This window comes from Pseudophryne corroboree, chromosome 11 (assembly GCF_028390025.1).
Source record: "Pseudophryne corroboree isolate aPseCor3 chromosome 11, aPseCor3.hap2, whole genome shotgun sequence".
NCBI classification, from domain to species: domain Eukaryota; kingdom Metazoa; phylum Chordata; class Amphibia; order Anura; family Myobatrachidae; genus Pseudophryne; species Pseudophryne corroboree.
In genome coordinates, this window is record NC_086454.1 from 316,351,708 (window position 1) to 316,366,402 (window position 14,695).

Here is a 14,695-nt window from a genome sequence, read left to right on the forward strand (position 1 = left end):
GTTAAGACATTGGGGGGTTGGAATGAGCGTCTAGATATATCAAATTTAACAGCATATTAGTATTTTACATTCCTTATTGCGCCATTGAAAACATGGGCTATGGCCACCTCCTGAGAAAAGCTTGTTGAGACGATGGCGCTTTTTGCTTATTATGGTAAAATGTGCTGGAAGTGTGGGCGGAGGGGCTGGGATTCATGTGTTGGCCTTACACAAAGCTTTGGTGTATGAGACAGAAAGGGCTTATTTTGAAACCACAGGGGTGTTAAAAATTTCATTAGGGTCCCACTGTGCCAGTTATGCACCAAGATGATGCCCCAATGTGTATCGGAAAGGGGGGTCTTCAGGTTGCCGGCTGTCGGGATCCCGGCGCACAGTATACCGGCGCCGGAATCCCGACAGCCGGCATACCAACACTTTTTTTCTCCCTCGTGGGGGTCCACGACCCCCCTGGAGGGAGAATAAATAGCGTTGTGCCACCGTGCACGCAAAGGGGTTCATTTGCGCTCGCCACGCTGTCGGTATGCCGGTGGTCGAGCTTCCGGCGCCGGTATACTGGTTGCCGGGACACCGGCCGCCGGCATACCATACTACACCCTATCAAAATAGTGACTGCCACCACCAGGCTTCTTCGCTGATAACTACAACTGTGTGTGTGTGTGTGTACCTCCTGCTTTGCCTTGATCCTACTGCTGGCCCATTGATTCAGAATCCTTAGTAGTTTTCCCTTTTATTACTGTAACAGAGCTTAAAAGGGCTATTACGCACAGCAGCAATGAATGCTGTTTTACAAGAGACATTTTGCCCGTTATATACAGTTTAGCACGCACAGGTTGGTAAGTGGTATTTCAGCTACTGTACCTTCAGCTGGTCCAGGATGGTTCAGTTATCTTGTATGTGGGTTATCTGTGGCTGCGCTCTTCACTATAATATAATTTTCATTATCAGGAGGTGTACGTTCCCTGCTGCCAGAGTAGGGTGTGTCTCACCTCTTTGTCTGTCTGTTATTCACCAGTTCCGTTTTATTACGATTGGTAAAGCACTGCAGAGTACGCTGGCGCTATATAAATAAACCTCCAGGCTGCGATTATATCTCTTTACAACTCACACAAAACAGACTTCCAGGATTCCTGCTCTGGCATCTTGCACCCCATCCAAGAAGAAATGGGTTTAAAACATTAACTTAAATACTTGCAGATTCCATACAATGTAGGTTTTATATAGAGCAGGCACAGTGGCGCACCCAGGGGGGGTTTCCGAGCACCCAGAAACCCCCCTCCACTAAAAAAAAAAAAAAAGTGCATGAGTATTATTAATGGCTGTCTAGCGTCCTCTGCAGCCTGCTGTCTTCTTGGTGGCACTTGTAAGTGCAATAAAAGTTTACTTTATTTTAATTATAGTACATATATATCCATGTGCATACATATATACACATGTATATACATACATACATATAAAAACACACACACACACACACATGATATATATATACATGTGTGTATATATATATGTGTACTGTATGTGTGTGTACACACACATATATATATATATATGTGTGTGTGTGTACACACACACATATATATATATATATATATATATATATATATATGTCAGTGACGTGCGGTGGGGTGAGGCAGGTGAGGCAGAGCCTTTCCTGTCATACTAACGTTTGTGCCAGAGTTTTGACTGCATAAAGTATATGATAAATAATAAAAATATGTTTGAAATATCTTCTTTGCATTATTCTAATCATTTTATAGCCAAAACTCTGGAGTAAAAAGTCTATGGCAGGTGAGGTAGTGCCTCACCTGGCTAACTTTTCCGCACATCTCTGATCAAAACTCACCAAATTTCCATGAGTTTATACTGCTGCACCTGTGTATAATGCCCAGATGTACCCTTTGGCTCAAATATTGCATGTAAATCTGTCTCTGGTGCTAGTCAGTGCCTCCTGAGATATTTAGCTCACCGCACGTCCCTGATATATGTATGCATGTTTAATATGCTATGTATATGTGTATGTGTGTGTGTGTATGTGTATATATATATATATATATATATATATATGTGTGTAGATATATGTATATATATATATATATATATATATATAGTACACACACACAGACACACTAGTTTTACGGACCCAGCATATACTGGGTCACCTCAGTCCCCACCCCCGTGATTGGCTCCGCCCAGTTATGGAAACTCCCCCATGCAAATCCTGCGTTTGCCACTGAGGCCGGTCGCAGCGTGTTGCGTTATGGTGTTTTTATCATCATGGTATGAAATCCCCAGAATCTAATGACATCTCTGAGGCATGAGGCACTATGTGACAATATATGTTGAGTGTTGGTGCAGATCACAGAAATCCTACTTCCACTGTGTATACCCCAGCTTATCCATTCATTCTAAGCGTCCGTGGATGGGCTCTGGTCTCAGGTGCAGAGGCAAAACTCTGGGAGGCAACAGAGTCAGCTGCCGCCGGGCTCCTGCTTTGAAGGGGGGCACCTCTCCTCCTGTTACATGTGTTCAGCGACATTAATCAATTAAGTTAAATGACAGCAGCCGGTATCTCTTCCGTAGCCGACTTCCCCACTAGTCACTACACCTTACAAATCACACCCACTTTATTATAGATACACTGGAAGCAGATACCTTACTGATGATGCTATTTGCTCCTATAAAGGAAGCATGAGAATTCTAACTACAGTATATGAATTTATTTCTCAGACAATTACAAGTAACTTCATATACTGTAGTTAGAATTCTCATACTTCCTATGCAAGAGCAGATATCTCCATCAGTAAGGTGCATGCTTCCAGTGTAATAGGTTGTGGGTTCTAATCCTGGATATGTCACTTGCAAATTAATTGTAAGAGAAATAATCAGCATTGTGAGTGACTGAGCAGATCTATGTAGTGTGTGGCTGGACCCTTACAACGATCTATATATATATATATATATATATATATATATATATATATAGTGGAGATCAGTAGTGGCGGCACTCAGGAGACGAATAAGTACTTATTCGCCTCCTGACTGCCGCCACTACTGATCTCCACTGCATATATAGTCCGTAAGGTCTGGAAGGAGGGCACCGGAGCACGTATACCAGCAGCTGTTTACTGATGAGTGCCGGATCTGTTGTCTCTCTCTCTCTCTCTCTCTCTCTCTCTCTCTCTCTCTCTCTCTCTCTATATCTATATATATATATATATATATATATATATATATATATGTGTATGGGGGGCACCAATATTTTTCTTGCCTCCGGGCAACTGGGAACTGCTCAGGTGTCTCTCTTTGTAGAGGTGGTCTAAGCCAGGAATCTCTGTTTCATTTAGAATTTTTGAGTTTGACCTCAATCCAACATGACCAAGGCAGGCAGCAATCGCTTGCTGTAATACAGTATATTTATCGTATCCTACATCGTGACCTGACCACTTTTCCCTTTTGCCATTGACTATTACGTAACGACAAAAACATTTTCCTTAGTTTGCCCTGAAGAATCCAAGGCATGAATGTGGAATGCAGGTAACATTGCAGATAGTCACCATATTGCCTCTCATAATAAATAGCTGTCAGGGTTTATATGTCTGACTAATGCGTTCGGTTACAATTGCTATTTCAGGCCTTGAAATCGGCGGAACAGAATGGATGCAAATTGCCCAATGCCCTTTAAAGCTGGTTCCAGACAGTCGTTAAGGTTCTATTGGCTGCTAGAAGTTCCGAATGCGCTCACTTTTTTAGAGGAATATAGTGACTAAAGAATGCACCAAATGAGCCGGGATGATGGATGGTGCAAAAGGCAATCAATCACACAAATGCTTTTCTGAGCACACCAGCTAATCAGTAGTGCATACACACAGCGCAGAGGAATTCTGCATGTGACTGCACACAGTATGTCCTCCATAAAGGACTTCATTCTTACCGCAGAACCATTCTTTCTGATTACAATAAATGAGTTACTTTCTGTCAACCTTACCATATAAATGCTGTACATATTTTTGTATTTACATTTTAGTATTGTATTTTACACCAGGAATGGACAGCCATTGCTAAATTGCAGTATGTCTGTGTGTATTCATCAGAAGAAAGAAGGTTTAGAAACCTTTGAATCTATGGGGGACATTTACTAAGCAGTGATAAGAGCGGAGAAGTGAGACAGTGGGGAAGTGGCCCCCATCAACCAATCGGCAGCTCTGTATAATTTTATAGTATGCAAATTATAGATGTTACTCCAGTGCTGATTGGTTGCCATGGGCAACTTCTCCACTGGCTCACTTCTCCGCTCTTAACACTGCTTAGTAAATGTCCCCCTTAGTTCCTAATTCAGACCTGATCGCTGCAGTGCGTTTTTGCACAGCAGCCGATCAGGTCTTAACTGCGCATATGCCAGCGCCGCAGTGCGCCGGCGCATGCCAGACAGCCGACGCCCATCTCAGCCCTGCGGACGCTGGGCGGGCCAGCGGTGTTTGGCTGCCGTTTTAGGGGTGCGGGCCACGGTGGCTGCGTGATGTCACACGCAGCCGCTGCGCCCCGAACAGCGATGAGTAGCTCCCTGCCAGCGCGCAGGTGCTGCGCTGGTAGAGAGCTACTCATCAAGTGCAAAAAGTGGCGATGCTTTTGTACTTGTGCGGCAGGGCAGGGCAGAGCCAGACATGCGGGGACTACTAGCCCTGTGCTGGGCGTCCTCCTGCATGTCTGAGCAACTGATCGTAGCCATGCAAAATTTTGCACGGCTACGATCAACCCTGAATTAGGCCCTATAAACAGTTGGTTACTTGCACAATATTACCCACAATGCTGTTCAAGGTCTATGATCAGCAGTATTTTATACTCCAGGTGTCACACTTTTTCTTTTTCCCGTCTTGGATTTTTTTGGGTCAGAACAGATAGATAAGACATAAATGTGCATTTATCATAGGGAAAATGGGTAAGATCAGCGAACAGAAAAATGTTCATCCAATAAGTGCCCGCCTAGAATGTCACACAATAAAATAATCTAGATCTTCCAAATATAGGCATACAGAATATGTACCATATGTAAGGTATGACGAGAGCCAGCTTCCTCTGGTTTTTTTTTTTGTTTTTTTTATTGGGTTAATTTAGATATTTTTTAAGTGGCAATAATTAAAAATGCAAAATCGACTTGGATTTGCCTGTTAAGTTATTGGCACTTTGAAAAAAAAAACTGCCTGAAGTATATTTTATTATGATAAGATTAGCACAGGATTATTGGAGAGTATCAGAAGAGTTCTAGAAGTAGATGAAGGGGTAAAGAGGAAGAGAAATCTAATAGTGGAACTGTACTTAATGGTGAGCGTCTGCATGCAGCCATATTGGCTGCATATCAATAATCGTAGTTTTAAACATTTGTAACCAAATATTTAAGCCAGGCAAAGAAAATTAAAAAAATAAGGGTAGGTCTCTGCGGCTTTGGCTCCTCTTACCCATGGGCAATACCTGATGATAATGCCAGGATTGAGGTCACAGCAATATCTCTTGTGAACACAGAAGCTTAGTCACTGCAGTCGTTATGTACATAGATTGGGTGACCAGGAACCGGGTCCAGCATATGGCGCTGTGAGCTCCCACTGCATTGAGTCAATGATAATAAATGTCTCAGCATATTACCACTAAATATGTACAGACAGGAAGTTAAACATAAATGATTAAACATAAATGACATCTAAAATAGATCAGTTATAAGATGTAAAATGGCGTATGTATAACTGGGAGTGTCTGAAATGACGAACACGTGAATACATTTACGACCCCTTGCATGTAGTATTATGTGCGACAAGTCATGTCTGCCAGGGGCTAGTCTACTTATTTATCGCCTTTTATATTACGCAAACAGTTTGAAGTCTAATTTCCTCATAACCAGTATTTGGTGTCTCAGTCACTGTAAGAAGTAATGACTGAGGCACCAGGGACTGCAGCCAGTGTAACACCCCTTTCAGACTGAGAGAGCCGGGTCACACCCGGGAATGTGTTCCTGGACACAGCCCGGGAATGTGTTCCTGGACACAGCCCGGGAATGTCCCCTTTCACACTGCACTTAGACCTGGGATCGACCCGGGACAGCCCCGTTTACACTGATCCCGGGAAATCCCTGCAAATACATATGTATGTCATTAGAAATGGACATTTTTCTGGCTCACATAGATGAGGTCACAATAGGCAAGCAAAGGGAGCGGTGGGGCCTGCGTTTTCAGAGTCTTCATTTTATTTACAACTTGCTGTTGTATATGGATAATTCCTCTGGCTTCAAGCAGCTTTGTAATGTTCTTATAAATAATAGCATCCTTCACCGTGCCTGTTATCTGTCTCTTTATTTCCTCCTCCCCCCTTATGCTGAGCAGTTCTCTGATCTCCTGATCAGTTCAGGTAGCCATATTGACTGTCTCCTCCACTTCCAGGACGCTTCCCCGGGCTCTGGATGATGACATATTTTCTGAGCCCAAGAAAGCTCCAATGAAAGACCTTTTAACAGTCCCGTGTACGGAATACCGGGTAGGGCCCATTCACACTACACTGCATCCCGGGACGATCCCGGACTCAACCCAGATCGAGTCCTGGGATGAAATGCTGGGACGCTCGTCCCGGGATATTCTTTCAGGACCCTTTCACGCTGGGCAAATTCCCGGGTTGATGCGCGTTCATGTGCAATAACTCTGGAAATATTTGTCAGTCTGAAAGGGGTATATCTTTGCACAAGCATTCATAAAAGCCTCTCTTCCTCTTCAGCAGTATTCTGTTTGCGGTAAGTGCTGTTTAGGCAGGCAGAGAGCTGCATAGGCTTGAAGCCACATAAGCACCCTGCGTTTTGTGACAGTTTGGTTAAGGGTAGGCTGGGCTAGCCTTAGTGATGGACAGTTTGGGGTCAGGTGACCCAGTGTGCCTATCAGGTTTGGGTAGGAGAAGTGTATACAGGGGTATATAGTTTCTGGATAGACAGCCATCTAACTCTTGCCATTTTTGGATGCCCTCCCACCTGCCCGTTAATTTTGTGCTTTCGGTCCGCTTTTCGGGCCTCACGTTCAATTTATTAGTCGGCTTTGATAGCCAGATGGACGGAAAGTCGCTACCAGCCAGCGGTCAAAGTTACATAAGTGGTCATTGTGGGGCACCCCCTTTTGGTAGAACAGCGAGTGTGTCCTCCCCTTGCGGGTGGACTACGGACGTTCCCGTGCGGTTTCGTCCAAGGCTCTGCTAGAGTAAAGGGGGTGAGTCCTGCACAGTTCGGTGTATGTTTTAGGAGGCGGTTGTGAGTACCCTCCTAGTTTTAATTGGTTTATTATAGTTGACTAGTGCTGGTGAGTTGGTAGCGCCTTTTCTTGCCAACCTCCAATATTTAGTTTAAAATACAGTTCATCAAACAATAAATACCAGTTTTGACCTTTTAAATCTAGCTGTTGGTGTCCGTGTGGTTATTTCATAGTGCTAAGCTAGCTAAGTTATAAATGTAAGTGTGTCAGAATAAAGTTATGGGTGACTTATGGAGGGCTTAATTCAGTCCATGAATACAACTTCTCTACATCACCACCAAAACAAAACGCTAAATATTAAATGGCAACGTTGTATAATAAACTAAAATGCAATTCCTATATAAAAGAGTGCAGAATGCATCTGTCTTAGCTGGAGCCCACTGTTCTTGCTGGGTCTCTACTATAGCACACGGTCTATCACTGTAACGAGATATTTAGTTTGTACAAACAGTAGAGCTAGTGGTTGTAATAAATTAGATTTGCGGCTTTCCCTAACACTTTAAATCTAACCTATAAACTCAGTTTATAACTCCAATTATAATCTTAGTTTTAACTCCAATTATAATCTTACAGTGCTTAATTGCTTCCCATCCTGTGAATGGCTGCATGTCTCCGACACAGGCTCGCTATGGATTGCGTAACCATATGTTCCTATTCTCGACAGTTTGTGCGGAGCTGGTGGGATGAAGTGTTGATGGGTGCTGAAATTCAGATGACAGATAGTTATTTGGTTAGAGTGTAATCTGTGGCTGCGGCTGAGCTGGTTACTGCACTTTAATAACCTGAAGAGCTTTTCCATTCTGATTACAGCCTCCTACTCGGTTACAAGAACCACGTAAGCAGATACACGCAGACTGGCAATGGTGCCAGTACAAAGGCCATTCTCCTTATCCTGCCCCGGATAAGGAACAGTCTCCTCTATTCCCCTATTAGACCAGGATAATTTCCCATCCTTTCGTTGTTTACCTGCAAAGGTGATCTCACCATGTGCTTTCTTTAAAAAAACAACAAAAAAAACAACAACTTTTACTGCATACTTCCATTCCACCGTGTGGTATTCCTGTGAGGTGTACCTCTACTGATTGCACACCCTGCCAGCAGCATCTAACACAGTGCACCCCAAATGGGGGACTCTGATGGTTCCTCTGCGGGCAGGTTGTACCTCACGTGGATTGTTCATACAGGTTATATCATACGACTACACTAGTGCCCGTTCTCCCATGTATGCATTGGGCCCATGTATGGCTTACCTCCCAGTGTAACCTCCGTAGTGCGCCCAACATGGCTGCCTCATCTGGTTTGCTTGTGGATGGGATGAAAATATATGGACCTGACAGTTTTGTTGGTACCCTACTCTGAACGTTAGGATGCTGCAATCGCCCCCATTTTGTGTCATCTCTTCTAGGGTTGGACTATTCCACCCAGGGAAATCCTACGCCCAAGATGGCTGCCGCACCTGGTACCCTGTGAGGGTGGAATACACAACCCATGGAAGTTATTACCCAAAATGCCTACACAAATCATGCATTATGATTACTCTATGCATTCTAGGTTTTCATTTTTAGGTCTGTGCGTATTGCTGTATTAATCTTCTGTATTATGTGCAGTGTTTTTGATGCCTGTAAAGCGCCTTGAGTCCTGTTTGGAGAAAGAGCGCTATATAAATAAAATTATTATTACAGGTTGAGTATCCCTTATCCAAAATGCTTGGGACCAGAAGTATTTTGGATATGGGATTTTTCCGTATTTTGGAATAATTGCATACCATAATGAGATATCAAGGTGATGGGACCTAAGTCTAAGCACAGAATGCATTTATGTTACATATACACCTTATACACACAGCCTGAAGGTCATTTTAGCCAATTTTAGCCAATATTTTTTATAACTTTGTGCATTAAACAAAGTGTGTTTACATTCACACAATTCATTTATGTTTCATATACACCTTATACACACAGCCTGAAGGTCATTTAATACAATATTTTTAATAACTTCGTGTATTAAACAAAATTTGTGTACATTGAGCCATCAGAAAACAAAGGTTTCACTATCTCACTCTCACTCAAAAAAGTCCGTATTTCGGAATATTCCGTATTTCGGAATATTTGGATATGGGATACTCAACCTGTATTATTATTCAGCGCTGCGCTAATAAAGTGACTGGAGAGCCTCTCGGTCAATTATTCAGTAATAGATCAGTGACCGTTCATGCACTCCACATTGTCCATTTATTTTTTACCGCAAGGGGCTGTTAACTGGATTTTCCAACATACTTTCCCAATTCAGTTTAGAATCTAGTTTTCGGAGATCAGTCCATGGGAAGACCCACTGGGCCTGATTCAGATGTGATAGATTATCGCTGCATAGAATCAGCAGCAATAGCTCTAATATGATAATGCAGCAGAAGGCATTACAGATCCGAGCTGCGTCCTAAGACGCAGTATTGGATCATCTCCGCCACCACTAGCCAGGTGCATGACCCATGTGGTCGCACAATCCGTCCATCGCAGGTCCTACTGAGAGGCCAGGAATTCTCCGTCCTCTGATGGGGATCCTGGCCTGGTCAGTCCCCCCGCTACGGTGGCGACATGCCTCTATTTTGAGAAACAGAGGCTGTCACCTGAGCCCAAGCGCCATCACACTGTCAGTCACTGATAGTCTGATGCCATACTACGTCTGCCGCATGCACAAAGTACTGAACATCGGTACTTTGCTGGATGCGCCGCAAGTACACTGGGACCTGAATCAGGCCCCCTGTCCCTTCAAGCGTAATGCCACAAGGAGCTGGTAGAGGATTGTAAACCGGGGTTGTGCACGCTTCATTATACACGCTCCTGAAAGGTCACTTAGAAAAGAGGGAGTCATCATAGAACATACCTTAATGTGCAGCACAGGAAAAAATAGAACAAAGCTCTGCCGTATATTATTTGTAGATTATTATTATTTGTCCATTTATGAGCTTTGTTGTATTGAAGCCCAGTTAGGGACTGCACAGGCGTCCCTCTGTGAAAAGTCCTGCAAATTACCCATGATCCCAGTTACAAGTTAAGAAATACATTTACTCAGAGTCCGCAATCTGTAATAACATATCAACAGGAATTTTACACAGGTGTCCTACGCTATAACAAACACATTTGACAATGAAGCAGGAAGGAGTTGGGAGCGGCAGGTGAAGGGTGAGAGAGCCGCATGTGGACCACTACTGCTATAGCCTAGGCAACCAATCTGTTTAAATGAGGACTATTAAAGCATACGTGATGCTGGAGCACAGTGGAGATAGGCAAGGTCTGAGCTCATTTATTATAAGTGATGCCTGTAAATGCTGCTGGTGAATTGATACTCTGGCTGCCACCTCCGCGTGTCTGTCATAGGCACACTTCATGTACAAGCACTGAGGTGTAAGGGTAGCTAACCCAAAGCTATTACAAACTGCAACGTGTTCAGGAAAATTGCTGCTTGGACAGTGACATTTGGTCATGGTACTCAGTGTCGGACTAGGGCATGAAGGACCCACCGGGTGATGCTGTTGTAGGGGCCCATGCTTAAGGGTGTGGCCAGGCTCCACTGGGGCGTGGCCAGCCACCACAGAAGTTTGGCTAACCATTACAGAGTACATGTTCTGTGCTCCTTGGTAAATATATAATAAACCATATTATTGTGAAGTACAGTATAGTGGCCCTCATTCCGAGTTGATCGCTCGCTAGCTGCTTTTAGCAGCAGTGCAAACACTAGGCCGCCGCCCTCTGGGAGTGTATCTTAGCTTAGCAGAAGTGCGAACGAAAGGATTGCAGAACTGCTACAAAAAAAGATTGTGCATTTTCTGAGCAGCTCGAAACTTACTCCTTCCTTGCGATCACTTCAGTCTGTTTAGTTCCTGCTTTGACCTCACAAACACGCCCTGCGTTCGGCCAGCCACTCCCCCGTTTCCCCAGCCACTCCTGCGTTTTTACCTGACACGCCTGCGTTTTTTAGCACACTCCCAGAAAACGCTCAGTTACCACCCAGAAACACCCACTTCCTGTCAATCACTCACCGATCAACAGAGCGACGAAAAAGAGTCACTAGACCTTGTGTAAAACTGCATAGTTTTGTGTGAAAATCGGCAGCGAGAGATCAACTCGGAATGAGGGCCAATGTACCATAAGTATAATGCATAATTCAAGTGCACTAGGATAGAGTCTGGAACCTGATTCCTAGAGGAGGAGGAGGGTCCACCGGTGGTTTCCCCTGTTCCACTGTGGGCCAGTCCGACCCTGATGGTACTAAAACCCAGTGAGCAGCATAAGTGAAACGGTCTCCTCTAAGTGCAGTTCCGTCAGCAGTGTGTAATATAATAAGTAGCTTTATTCATCTCTAAACACTGTTTAGTTGAACTGCCCCAAATTCTTCAGCATTTGCACAGTAGCAGAATTGGATAATTGGATAATCTAGTTGGCACTACTGTACATTGGTACATAGAACTCAATAATTAAAGCATCTTCAACCGCAGAGTATAGAAAACATATATTATTCCAGTATATACAGTGGGGAAATGAGCTATAATTGTCTGGAAAAACGTAGTTTCCTTTCCACCAAATACTTGTGTGGAGAAATATCAATTATATGTCGTGATTGTGTTTAATCAGCGGCTCCAGATCTTCATTATTGTTCCTTCAGCAATAACACTTTATTTTAACTGCATTTAAAATAAACAACTTAAAATTACAAACTGTTTGAAGTTCCACAAAATTAACAGACCCAATGAAATGAATTTAAACAGACTAAAAATTCCCATATCATTCCAAAAGTATGACAGTGTGGAATAAAGGCTTGGGTTTCATCGAGGAAATCAGGAGAATGAATGTAGCTGTAGAGGTGGGACGTTGGGTTGTTGCTTTGAGATCCCAAGGTGACCCTCACTATAAATGGGAGTACACTGCCAGCATACGTCAAGACAACTGAATTTTGCGTCTCAGTCGCATTGCAGAGGCAGCAAAACATCACTCACAGTGTACTAGGGGGGTCATTCCCAGTTGTTCGCTCGCTAGCAGTTTTTAGCAGTCGCGCAAACGCTATGCCGCCGCCCACTGGGAGTGTATTTTAGCTTAGTAGAAGTGCGAACGAAAGGATCGCAGAGCGGCTACAAAATATTTTTTTGCAGTTTCAGAGTAGCTTCAGACCTACTCAGCGCTTGCGATCACTTCAGACTATTCAGTTCCTGTTTTGACGTCAGGAACACGCCCTGTGTTCGCCCAGCCACGCCTGCGTTTTTCCGAACACTCCCTGAAAACGGTCAGTTGACACCCAGAAACACCCACTTCATGTCAATCACTCTGCGGCCAGCAGTGCGACTGAAATGCTTTGCTAGACCCTGTGTGAAACTACATAGTTCGTTGTAAGAGTACGTCACGCGTGCGCATTGCGCCACATATGCATGCGCAGAAGTGCCTTTTTTTGCCTCATCGCTGCACAGCGAACGAATGCAGCTAGCAATCAACTCGGAATGACCACGTAGGGACGCTATTGGAGTCCTTCATACACAGATTCAGACTCAGCCGCACACCCGACCAGCAATGTAGTTCTGTCTCTCCCAGATGTATAATTAATAATTATGAGAATAAGATAGCCATTTTGAGCGACAAAGACGCTCAGTCAAGTCGCACGGGATGTGGCTCGCCGAGAGGGGGTATATGAAATGACTAATCAACAATAAAAAGGGATGTATCGCTATTTATAATTTGTTTAATGTTTTCCCAGGGCATTAGGTAAGTGCCGCCTTCTTAGGTCTTTTACTATATATATACCAGGGCAGACGAGATTTGCAGAACTGGACGCAGTATAATAAAGGAGAAATTAGAGAAAAGAAGAATACTTTGAGGTTGATGTCTTTCAAATGCAAGCTAGCCATAATCGTAGCGGAATGCCGTGCGTGGAACGGTGTATTAGCTTATATGCTGAGTTCTACACATCTATGTCGCTGCACTTACCCAGAAGATGGTGTAAGCGATAGGTCTGAAGTAAGACTATTCTCAGCGTTTGATCAGCTCTACAATGCCCGCAGTTGGGTGCACATGCCCTCAATAAGCCAATGTGTGAACGGCCTGCTGCCACCAAGTTGCGCCCATTCTGCCACAATTGGGAATGCCACTGAATCACCTGTAGATGCATGTGCCAGACACTGGAGCACCATCAGGGCAACTGTGCATCGGTAACTCTATCACAGATGCCTTATGATCCATAACCTACATTTCCTGAACACGTGACATTTTTAAGTCTCTGTTCAGTTATAACTGGCGTCATGCTCCAGAAAGCTGCAGTTTAATAATCGTTGAGGCTCTAACTACATTCAAGAAGGGAAAAAGAAAACAATATTTGGAATGTAAATCGTCTTTTCAGATTAAGAACAAAGTAAAGGCCAGTGCATACGGTTATGTACAGTAGTCGGAAAGAACAGTTTACTTAAGAAGTTGGATCGTGTCATGACATTTATTGCATTTCCAGTGGATGTTTAGACGGGAGTGACTGACCATGCCTGCAGTCAAGGTATTTGATCTTGCCAGTGACTAGGGCTTGTGTATCTTTGTATATTTTCAGTGACAGACAATAGAGCTCAAACTATCATGGAATCATAATTACAAATACAGATGGGTTTAAATAACCTAAACCCCCACAATGAGATTTTGAGCTATGAGCCACAGAGATAAAAATTGCTCTTTAATAAACTGCAGCATTACAGGATCGTGTAACAAACGGAATGGTCCAGTTCCCGGAATGCTGGACCGGACCGGCTCCTTGCAGCATCCTCTGCCGCACTGGGGCTTGTAGTGCGCATCCTGTCTGTGGGATGTCCCATCCCAGGGGTGCCTGTCACCAGGGAGATGGGGAGGGAGAGATTACAGCCTCCCTGTATGGTCTGGGGATGGGGTAAAAAACTGGAGCGGTGTGGACTACACAGGGAGTCTGTAATCTCTCCCTCCCCGTCTTCTCGGTGACAGCTGTCACAGGTATCCCTCTAACGGGAGACCCCTTGGACGGGGATGCTCACTACAAGCTCCAGAGTGGCAGAATTTGCTGAAGGGAGCAGGCCGGTCCGGCGTTCCGGTTTTTACCTTATCCCCAGTAATACCTCCTACAGACAGCTATAGGGATGTACTACGATTCACTGGTGCTCGGGATCCCAACCACCAGAATACCGGAAGCAGGGCGAGTGCAGAAGAGCCCCTTACGGGCTCGCTGCGCTCACAACGCTGCGGGCACGGCGGCGTGCAATGCGCGCCATGCTATTTTCTCCCTCCAGGAGTGTCGTGGACACTCCAAGAGGAAGAATAGTTTTGGGGATCCCGACAGCCGGGAGATAGAGTGCCTCCCCAGCTGTAGCCCCCTACATTGTACTGTAACCCCACCATGTCCGCACTGCGCATTTCATAGTAAGTCTTCAT

General features: G+C 44.3%; 2 long non-coding RNA genes across 2 annotated transcripts in view; one reads left to right on the forward strand and one right to left on the reverse strand.

The window, feature by feature from the left end:
- The window catches only part of LOC134969593 (uncharacterized), a 640,552-nt gene extending 636,571 nt beyond the window's left edge, over positions 1-3,981 (forward strand). The window contains exon 5 of the long non-coding RNA XR_010189505.1: positions 3,632-3,981. This is a non-coding gene — a long non-coding RNA (uncharacterized LOC134969593). The remainder of the gene's footprint in view (positions 1-3,631) is intronic.
- The window catches only part of LOC134969595 (uncharacterized), a 272,623-nt gene that overhangs the window by 43,921 nt on the left and 214,007 nt on the right, over positions 1-14,695 (reverse strand). The window lies entirely within an intron of this gene.